The 11,618-nt window shown below is 41.1% G+C and overlaps 1 pseudogene; it reads right to left on the bottom strand.

Annotated features, from left to right (window-relative positions):
• Window positions 1-4,916: 4,916 nt before the first annotated feature.
• Window positions 4,917-11,185, bottom strand: LOC121148210 (annotated as a pseudogene).
• Between the last annotated feature and the right edge of the window lie 433 nt (window positions 11,186-11,618).

Consider the following 11,618-nt stretch of genomic DNA (forward strand, 5'->3'; position numbering starts at 1 on the left):
TTTTCTAAAATAGGCCCCCTAACAGACATCATAGAAGTTAACTGAATCCATTTCCTTTTAAGAGAGATTACTCAAATTGAGCATATTTATTCATATGGCTGAATTTAAATAATCAATGAAGACGAAATACAGATTGAGTATTTTGAGACGTAACAGTAGGTTGACGAACCGGTGCTACGAAGCACATAGAATCAGTTGGACAATACTCACATTAATTGTGGTGTGATTTCTTTATATTGCTTGCAAGGATGTACTGCAAGATCTGCAACCATTGACACCTTTTCAGGGCAGTAATGTTGATGAAAAAGGAAGCAAATTTGTTCTGAGTAAATTTTTCATTGTCTCTGAGGGCCAACTTCTTTTCCCAGATACGTACCAATAATTTTCTGGGGTACGCATCAAGGCTTCCAATATACATAACCCGAGGTAGAAGCAAATGTGTGTTTGAAAAGATTTCATCATCAGTGTTTTTTAGGTATTGCTACCTGCTAGGAAGACATTCCTAAACCTCGTATCTGACTTAATCCTGTCACTCACTCACTCAAAGAGTTCTGTGATGTCCTTGATGATGACCTCTTCGCATGACCAGCTGAATGGCAATGGTGAGGGAAATGAAGATGAGGTGAGGAAGAAAACAGAACAGTGAACTAAAAAGGGAAGCATGAAAGCTGCATTGGAAAAACTTTGCAGTCTCTAAACTCCTGTTTTGATTGGTTATTCCAATGTGTAATCTGGAAGATTGAAAACTTCCTAAGTATTTCTGGCTTGTGTTTCACTGGGTGTTAAGCACTGTGAGAACGGGCACGAGGTCAGACCGAGAGTATGTGTGTGAGATACATCATCCACAGTTTCCCCCCGGGGTTGAGTGTGAAGAGGAAGTCATTGACCCACAAGGCAAGCCAGGCATCCTCTGAACACTTGGCACACTTCTGCTGGGCTTTTTGTTCTTCGACTCTGGGATCTTGATCCCATAGCCACTCAAGTGCTTCAACTTTTTTTTTTTCTTTGCCTTGTAGTTCAGAATTCCACTTAGTTGGTCATTTGACTTCCCAGCTGCACTACTAAAAATAGGTGGATGACAACACAAACTTGGCTTGGCAAGCTCTTCGATGTGCTGTCTTCTTGGAGACCCTTTGTGATGTGCTTACTGAGAAATGGCATCATTGGGCCTGTTTCGGGTCGAGCCTCTCCCTGCCAGTGAGCGGCCCATTCCAGAGGGCCCTAATATTTAATTTAAGCATGTGACCATCCAAGAGGCATAGTCCATGGCTCAGCCAGGGAAGATAACACATTTATTTCTTTTAGGACTGCTGAAAGGAAAGTATTTTTATGGTTAATTGTAGTCGATTGATTTTTTTTCTAATTTTTTCTTATTATACAGCTCATAAATGTAAGTCAAATAGTGGGTCTTGGTTTTTTTAAATTTGTAGGACATTATTTAATGAGATGAACAGTTCCTTAAATAAAATATGTGATGTTCTCCAACTTGTTATTTCTATGAAGAAAAAGCAAATTTAAAAATCCATATACATTTCTACTTCATTAGAAGCAAGCCAGATACAGAATCTTCTGTTCCCTCCATTCCATCCTTCCATCCTTCCATTTGTTCACCATTGCTTTTTCATTCATTTCCCCTGACCCCATCGCTATTCCTTCCTCCCTCTTTGCTGTGCCCGTTCAAAATTCTGTCATTCAAACTTCAAGTATTTATTGTGCACCTGCCCTGAGTCAGGCCTGACTCCAGTCTTCTAAGGAATCCCTTCTAAAACATTGCCACTGAATCATCATTCCATCTGTATATCAAGAGCTCACTTGACTTCATGTTTAGTCCTCTACTTCTTCCATCTAAATGTACCCACCTCTAGTTTTCGCCATATCAGAAATAGCAAGCACACTCAAGTTCTGTAGGAATTTGTATCTGAAAGGTACTAACTACAGAGTTGTATCTGACATATCTAGAAACCTGTTCAGGCCTATTAATTTGTTGCCTTGTACTGAGTTTTCAGAGGAATGCAACATTCTCTTATGAACCTCACAGCATTTCCTTTCACGCTTCGTCTTCATCAGAGAACACCCAGTGAAATGCTGATGAGATGTACTTCTGCTTTGGGGTTGGGGAAGCCACAGGACAAAGAGAGATGTGTTGAGATGCCCTTGGAGCGTCTCTTTAGGAGACATCAACTAGTTCATCAGAGGAGAAATATACTTTGAACATGGGAAATAAGTTGAAATGAAAAAATATTTTGGAGGCCAAATAAGAAATGGGGTTAAATTCATTGGGTCCTCTCAGGTTAGAAGGGATATGGACAAATCCCATCCATGGACTTTCTCAAAGTGTTGGATTAGCAAATGTGCTAGGATCTTGCAACTGGAGAGCCTTCTAGAAAAAGTTACACATCAGTGGTTCATTTTTCTTGGTGTTTATTTCTATTTGGAGGCCTTGTAGAGAGAGATTTTTAATCCATTGATATTTCCCAAATGCCTGCAATAACCAGAATTTGACCAGGAACAGGGAACTCAGGCTCGGTCTCCTGCTTGGTTGTAGGGTCTCTAGTGCTTGGGTGAGTAACCATTGTCTTTCCAGGTGCATTAGCAGGAAGCTGGATTGGAAGCTGAGTAACTGGGACTCAAGCTGGCCTTCTGATACAGAATACAAACTTCCCAAGCTTCGGTTTAACCCACTGCCTCAAGGTTTTGAAAAAGCCATTCTGCCTTTTTCTTTCCACCACCAGTGTCAATGAGACATCCTTGAGTAACTCACATGTGTACCTTCTTTGGCTTTGACCCTTTTCAAATCTTAGCTTTTCTAACTGTGTATGGGTATAAACTGATTAGTTTCATCTGAGAAACTGTTATTGAATATTCCTTCTGGGACTCTATAGACGCATTCACCAACCTCCTTGCTCCAGTAGCAGCACTCCGAGAGAGAGAGAAACACTCATTCCTTGACTCTGTTCATGACCCCGTTTTCATTCCCTACTTTTCCTGTTTCTCATCTAAAAGCAAGAATAATAATACTCACTAACAAAATTCAAATGTATTTAAGTTCAGTAAAAATATTACACAATAAAGATATTGGAAAATTGTATTTTTCCCCAATTAAATGTCATTCTGCTTAGCCAAACAATGAGCAAAGCATTGATTACTGCTTTGGCTCATTCATTCTTAATTCCATTAGTGAAAGAAATATCAGTCCTTGAATTTGCCACATTGTTGATATAACACTAAAAGAACTACAAATTACTCCAGTATCCAGAATGCTGGATTTGATAAGCTACTTTCTTCCGCTTTGGCATGCCAAGCTACGAAGTTTCAAGTGACAAGAAAGAAATAGCTACATTCCGCAAGGTGTTGTAATAGCAACTATTGGGTGATCTGAGAAAGTTCAATACAGAACTCTTCTCATCATTTACTCACTGTGGGGATGGACCACCCTCCACACACCTCCCTCCCCATGCCATTGGGAAAAAGTTGGCTTCCTCCCTGGCCCTGAAGCAACAGTTTTAATTCAAATGACAGCGCAAGTGCCCTGCTAACCACCTGAATTGTATTTCTAGGTACGTGTGTCATGATGGCTGTCAAAGAGAAACATGCTAGCAGGTTATCTGGATTCCCCATCTCCTTCAGGTGTAATGTAGTCATTCATTTTGTTAACTCTCTCTCTTTGTATTTCAACCCAAAGGAGACCACAAACTGAAAAATATACACTAGCCCTTCTTTGCTAGCTGTTGGTCTGTTTGTAGGGGTAATTGTTTTACAATCAGTGAACCACAAAGGAGCCTATATTTGTGTAACAACTTTTCAGAAAACAAAGAAACCATGCTTCTATTTCTTTTCTTTCTTTTCTTCTTCTTCTTTTTTTTTTTGAAGGGTATGGGGGTTCTTCATATGTGTGGAAGTTATATGCATCATGGCAATGTCAAATTCTTACAAACAATTTCATCTTAATTCTTATATAGGGTAATGTTTTCACTGAATTTGTTTTTGTTATAGGCTCATACTGGTAGGTCTCCGTTGAACTTGGCCCAGATCTTTTTTTATATGCATTTTTTCCTCATATTTTATAATGTTCTGGGATACCAAAAGTAATTCTCATGGTGATTGAATTTAACAGAAAAATTTTAAACTCATCTTAAAACATTCACTGATATATTTCAAACAATGGGAATACTCAGTGTTAAAAGGGGCGTGAAAACATGCATGCTTTCATGACATTTTATTCCATTTTTGGTGGGTAGGACATTAGTTAAGATACTTAAATACCACAGAGGCGATTTCACTACTAACAGTGTTGTTAACTATAGAGATGACCAATTCAACTAGAAACCAGCTAACAAGAATCTGTTGAGGGCTGTGGTGTAGTGGGTTTGGCTTCCACTAAGGTACTGGAATCCCACATAGACACTGGTCTGAGACCTGAGACCTCCATTTCTGATCAAGCTTCCTGCTAACGAACTTAGCAAAGTAGAAGATGATTGACTAACTCCTTGGGTCATAACACCCAAGTGGGAGACCTAGAAGCTTTGGGTATCTGGCTTCAGCCTGGTCTATAGCCCTGACCATTGAGGGTGTTTGGTGAGTAAACCAGTGAATGGAAGATCTCTCTCTCTCTCTCTCTCTATATATATATATGTATATATATAAATATACATATAAATATATGCATATATTTATATATTCCTCTGTTCTCTGTTTCTTCCTCCCTGTCTATAACTCTGCCTTTCAAATAGATTTTAAAAATCATTTTTGAAAGAAATTACCTAAATATTAAAACACAGCTATGTTTAGATCATCCTCTGTTTTGTCCAGCTTCCTGGGGGGAGAGGGAAGCAAAACTCTGCTGGTCACAGTGGAATTCTGTTAAGACCAAATCTTCAGATATCCATTCCCAGTGGCTTCTTTCCACTAGAATAAGCCTACAACTCCAGGGCAAGTCCAAGTTTGTGGTCACAGCATTAATACTCTTCCCCTGGGTTGGAGTGATATGTGCTTTACTTCAGGCCTTAGTTTGAGAGTAGCCTACTCCAGTTAAACTACAGTTGTTGATTTTTGCAGAAATGGAAACAGTGGGATCCAACTTGTGTTTAGCTATAGTGCCAAAACAAGTGTAGCTGGTACCTGATGTTCACATAAGGTTAGTGAGGTATCAAGACCTTCAGACACTTCCTGATGAACTATTCCTCCACATTTTGTCATATCATTGTCATTAGTATGTAGCTAGGAATCCCAGTCTTAGAGCTCACTGCAAAGTTATTCCTTGTCAGCTTTGATTTGGAACTGTTAAAGATCATCTGCTACCCAGCAAGTCAGACCTCATGACCAAAGGTGGCTGAACTATGGACTGCAGGTCTAGCAAAATCAAAGTCAATAGCACAATCAAGGTTTAGACACTGCTTTTCTGTGTACTTGACTTGACCAATTTCTTGTGTTTGATACGAAGGTACTCTGAAATGTCACTTGCAAATCTTTGCAAATCTGTTGTTCAAATGCAATTTCTGTTTTTAGAGTGATTTTGTGACAGACCATACTCACTCCATTTATCTTTGGTCTCCAAAGTATCAGAAACTTGACCAGTATCTGTAATAGATTATCCAGATGTTGAAAATTCCACACCACTGAGTGACTTAAATTAGCCAGTTCAAAACTGCATCTATGGCAGCTTTGTCAAGGTCAGCATATGGTGGAGGGATACACTTGGGCTGCAACACAGGTCTGTCAAGTTGCCATGGCAAGGCAAGATGTGATCTGATAGCCTAATGTGGGGGGTTTCTAGGTGCTCTAGGTTGGTGCTGCAGCTCTTGTTGTGATGGCGTGAAGTGAAGGTGCTAGATTTTTTTTAAGATGTTGGCTTTACTAAGCCGTGTAATTAATGCTGTTTCCTACTTCCATAGTGCAACACAACACACACACTCTCAATCCCACAATCATATATGGTGAACAGTAAAATACTCACAGCCATGGCATATACATTTTCTGGGTCAGGTCAGCTTCCATATCTTAGCAGGTCTGCAGTTTTTGTCTTTAAGAAACTGTCTGCAAACATCATGATGCACTGTTGATGCGTCTTTTCGTTATTGGTATTTTCTTTTCCAACCACTTTTTTAGAGCAGGCAGATGGTTTTTTCAGGAGGCTTTTACCTTGCTTTAGAGCACAGCCATAGGCCAAGTCTCAAGGAAAATGTTGGATAACTGAATTAAACCTAAATCATGGGCCTAAGTCTTTCCTATGTGGTTAACCAGGGTGCGTCGAATTTTGAGAGAAAAAAAAAATGACTGACTAGTTACTGATAGCAAGTGTAGCTTGCTGGGTAAACTAAGATAATGATAAGGGGTAATCACATTTCATGCTCTAGGGCACAGGTTGATCATTTGCAGGAGTCTAAAAGGAATTTCTCCCTCCCAGTAGAAACATGTTATGCAACCCAAACCCCAGCCTCTGAGCTCCTCCTGGAGCCTCCAAGTCTCTCAGTCATGCCTGGAGGAAGGACTCTCGCAGGGGACAAGAAGCCCTGCAGGGGACAGTCTGGTTCTGACCCGAAGATCTTGTGTCCCTGTGTACTTGCTGAGCACGCAGGCAGATTGGTATCTTTCAGTCTTTGTGCTGGGGAAGGCTGCGTCATTGTTTCCCTGGTTTGATTGTTCATTTCTCTTACTCAAAAGTTGATGAAAGTGGTGATGAAACGCAATGCTCAGACTCTTTTGCTTTCAACCCCGATGTTCAGTTATACGAAATACTATTCTTAGAACCAAGGCCAACACTATAACAGCATTTTCCCCCCAGTTATTCTTGGGCAGAAAAAGAGACTAGAAACAGTGATAACAACTGCTGGGATCTTGTTTCTCATGAATAATTCTATACGGTTCTTATACATAATGCATAAACCAAACTCTGGATAGTCCTGCATTTTTAATTCTCATCCTTAATTTTGCTCACCTTAATCTAGCTCTTCTCAACTAGAATTCCTCAACCAAACTACAGAATACAGGAAATTGGGATCGCGAGGTGACACAGCAAGGGTCTCCTCAGGCCTGTGACATCAGTCTTTTATATGGGCACTGACTGATTCATGTCCCGGCGGCTCTGCTTCCCATCCAGCTCCCTGCTTGTGGCCTGGGAAAGCAGTGGAGCATGGCCCAAAGCCTTTGGACCTTACACCCATGTGGGATACCAGAGGAAGGCTTCTGGCTCCCAGCTTTGGATCAATTCAGCTCTGGCAATTGTGGCCATTTGGGGAGTGAACCAGCAAATCGAAGGCCTTCTCTGTCTCCTCTGTCTGTAAAATCTGCTTGTAACTAAAAATAAATACATTTTAAGAAATGGTTAACTTATAAAAATACAGTAAGTGGCTGGAGGGACTATTTCCTCAGCTCTTCTAAGGAGTGTATGTAATTGGGAACTGCCTAAATGTATCGGTATTACACTAATTCATTATGTAAAAGAATGCCTTATGGGAATCTTCGGGGCTACAGTCAGAGTTTTCCTAGGAAAGTTTTGTTCTTCCTTCTGTCTACAGTCTGTTTTTGTGACCTCTATTGAGGCATTGAAGCTTTTAGTGCTGGGTTCCCATTCGTTCTCAGAGGACCAGATTGCTCAACTTAGGATTCTTGCACAACACCCTCTATCTAAGCCATTCCCTACCTGCTTGCTAAAGTCACCTGTCTCATTTTCTGAGCTCCTGCTCTCTGACAGGGAACCCTGGATACTAACAGGACTTTATCTGTGAGGCAGATTATGTTAATTATTGAAAATAATAATTTCAGTGGCAAGTTACTTAGTGTCTAGTCTAGTGAAACACACACACACACACACACACACATATCCACATCCACAATGTTTTGTATGTATAATTTAGATATATCCTGAACATACTAAGGAATAAATAAATGATAAAGGATTTTTGTAATCTTGGAAAAATAATGGAAAAGAAATGTTTCTTTAATTGCCTTCTTTAAAGACGTACTACAGGGCCCTTGTGTGGTGGCTTAATAGCTAAATCCTCACCTTGCAAGTGCGGGGATCCCAATATGGGCCACTGTTTGTGTCCTGGCTGCTCCACCTCCAGTGCAGTTCCCTACCTGTGGCCTGTGAAAACTGTAAAGGATGGCCCAAAGCCTTGGGACCCTGCACCAAGTGAGAGACCTGAAAAAAACCTCCTGGCTCCTGGCTTCACATGGTCTCAGATGCAACTGTTGTGGCCATTTGAGGAGTGAACCAGTGGATGGAAGATCTTTCTCTTGTTTTCTCCTTCTTTCTCTAAATCTGTCTTCCCAATAAAAATAAATAAATCTTTAAAAAAAACACTTAGTACACATAAGGGAGCAAGTTAGACCCTGAAATGCAGATGAATAAGGTAAGATACACACTCCCTTTTTTTCTTAACAATCAAGTTAGGGTGATAAATCAATAAACAAATACAAACAGCTAACAGATCATGAAATTTAAATATTTCTTAATATCCACGAAGAATCACTGAAGAGTGTAGCAGAGAGGGCCATGATCCTATCAGTTCGATGACTGGTGTGCAAGGTGAGTAAGAAGGGTGTGGCAGAGACACCTACAACCAGAACCATGCACTCTGCCAAAGGCATTCTGGAAATCATCTCTGTGCAAAAACACATGAGAACTGGACGGAGGTTGCAACAAGGAAAAAAGGAAGTGGGTACACATTAAATTAGGCTGTAGAATGCATGAGTGATCGCATACTGTTACCGAAAAAGAAGCAGGCATAAAGATGACTCCTGGATTTGTGGTCTGGCATGTTTTGAGAGGGAAAGGGGGCTGTTGGTAAAAAGTGAATGCCAGCAGCAGCCGGTTCTGAGGAAAGAGGATGAGCTCAATTCTGGAGCCTGGGGGAAGTTCTGGGGGAGATAATGGGTCTGACAGGAAGAGAAAGGAAATTTGGGCTGGGTCTAGATTTGTGAGTCATCAGTATGTAAGTCTGATGTGGATGAAGCAGTCACAAAAGGAGTGAAAAGAGAAGAAAGCAGGTATGGAGGACACCCCAAGAAAACCAAAGGCCTAGGAAGATGTGCAAAAGCCATAGGAGGTGAAGATGGCATAGCTTTGACAGTTAAGAGTGTCCAACAAGGACGTGTGCCAGCAGTCAGTCCCTTCTCAACAAATTAACATTACTGAGTAATTGCCTTCAGAGGGGAGGCTGTTGTGTTTGTCCCTGCACCCCAACACCTAGCACTATTTTCTTGCATGTGGTAGAGGTCCGACAATGTGCTTGCTGAGCGAATGGGAGGAGCCCCAGGAGGAAAAAGTGGCCAGAGGGCGGAAGTAAGCAAGAGGAAACCAGTTTTGAGCAAGAGGGTGTGGTCAGTGTCACAGGCCATCGCAGGTGAAGTCATAGAAAGACTGAGGAGTGTCCAGCAGGTCCAGCCAACTGGAGGTCCTTTGTGAGCACTGATTGGCCCTTAGCAGTGGCATGTGAGGGTGAAGAGTGAGGGGCAGGAGAAAAACCATCATTGCTATGAGCTATGACCCGCCATCTCAGGATGCTGGGCTGTGAAAGAAGAAAAGGGCATTGATGGCCCACAAATGGTAGTGTTCCTCGCGTTTCCCTTGGTAACAGCATTTGGAGGAGACACCTTTACTAGCTCATCTGCCCCTTTCCTTTATCCTTAGGGTTGGAGCCCCTGTTTTCATGCCTAAGCAGAAAGTGCTAGATTCCCCTTTTTAAATAATCATTCTTGCTTATGGACTTCCCTAATGTGTCCACTGTGTCACTGTCTGTCCGTGGGCCCAGGTCCCCTTTCTCGAGTGTGAGGTGTATCAGGTGTAACCATTCTGTTTTCTTGAGCCATTAGGCAAAAAGTAAAAGCCCAGAGGATTCTTTTTGGACACTGATTCTCAGGATAGTTTGGTGCTATTTTCCCTGGCTTTCTTGAAACTGCGTAAACCACTTTGACATATGCTGCCAACCCAAAATACCCTATCCTCGTCTCCAGGGAGCTGGTGATAAATTTTAGGAAGTGAGAACATTTTTAGGTAACATAAAACAATCTAGACACATGCTTCCTCTGTGGACTGTTAGGGGTACAGAAGAAAATCACTGTACAATTGTTCTTATGAAAATAATTTATGCAATTAAACTAAGATAAAACCAAAGTAATTTTATCAGTAAAAAAAAAAAAAAGCAGTATGCTTTCCCTCTTTTCTCTTTAACATTTTTTTTAAATTTAAAAACAACTAAATATATTTAGGCCCAGAAAAAGTTTTGATTTCAGCATTTGGAATTTTAAAAGCTTAGTGGAGACCACTATGCTGTCAGACATTCTCCTTAATAAACTATTACAAATTTGAAAACATAGGTTCATTTGACTTAGTATTTTACATCCATTACCATTATAAATTTCATAGTGGATGATTTATGACACCTCTATAAATCAGAGCTTGAGGAGCTGTATTAAACTTGCAGAGTGTGGTAGGCAGCAGGGGATGGCTCTAATTGTTGGGTTTCCATTACTCTTGTGGGAGACCTGAGTTTGGCATCCTGATTCCTAGCTTCATCCTGACTCAAACCTGGCTATTACTGGGATTCTGGGCAATGCACCAGGGTATGGGAACTCCGCCTCTGTATATCTGTCTCTCACTATATAAATAAACAAAACAAAACAACAGCAACAAAAAAGAACCTGAGCTTTCGGTATTCATGCATGGTGTAGGCTCATCTAATTGAAGATCTTTTGATGCCTAAGACATTAGAAGGAGAGATTATAAGTGATTCATTCCAACCTGAAAATATACCAGTTTTCACTTTGAAAATGAAATATCTGCAGGTTAGACTAAAGCAAAGCAGTTAAAAGTTAGTTTGGTGGTTGACATGATTTATAATGGCAGCTGTCTGTATTTTTATACCATTCAGTCTTCATTGCCCTAGAAACAGGTAAATTAACATGTGGTTATGTTCTAACCACAACAGTTAAAAGGCCCAATTTCCCAGGCCTGTTCCATTTTACATTTTTTTAAACATTTTTTTTTTTCTCTACTGTTTCTTCTTGGTGGCCACGAAAGTGTATTGGCATCAAGACGCTTCGTCAGAGACATGAGTTTCATGAGAAGTCTTTTGAAAACTGGGTGAGCAGCTGCAGGAGCGCCAGCTGCAGTGCAGGCATGATTCACACCAGAGCGGGGACTTTCCAGGCCCAGGCTGGGGGGGCTGTCCATGCATGCCTCCATCCCCGACACAGCCTGCAAGCCAGGCTCCTCCTGGCCCACCCATTTAGCCATAGGCTTCAGAAACCTGTTTTGGTGTGGTTTGGAAACAGCAGTGGGTGGGATTCCTTGTGCATGGCTCACTGCTTTCCTCAGTGACCCCTGCACATTTTTTCTCCAGGGCTTGAATTGGTCAAACCTTTGCTCCTTAACCCTTAAAGGGCAAGCCAGCCCTTAAAGGCAAGCCACACAAAAAATAGCATTGGACAAATAGCCTATGTTCGCTCTAAGGTAAGACAATCGCCATTGAAAATACAAAGCAAGAAATCAAGGTAAATAAACACACATGTGTAATCTCACGAATGAAGGATGTAATGGAGACCAGAACACCAGGAATCAAAGCAATGACAGAATGCATCTCTACTACAGAATAAAAGTAGACTCCTAGTGAAACTTC

Source organism: Ochotona curzoniae, unplaced genomic scaffold (genome assembly GCF_017591425.1).
Source record: "Ochotona curzoniae isolate NIBS_2020 unplaced genomic scaffold, NIBS_Ocur_1.0 scaffold_4683, whole genome shotgun sequence".
NCBI classification, from domain to species: Eukaryota; Metazoa; Chordata; class Mammalia; order Lagomorpha; family Ochotonidae; genus Ochotona; species Ochotona curzoniae.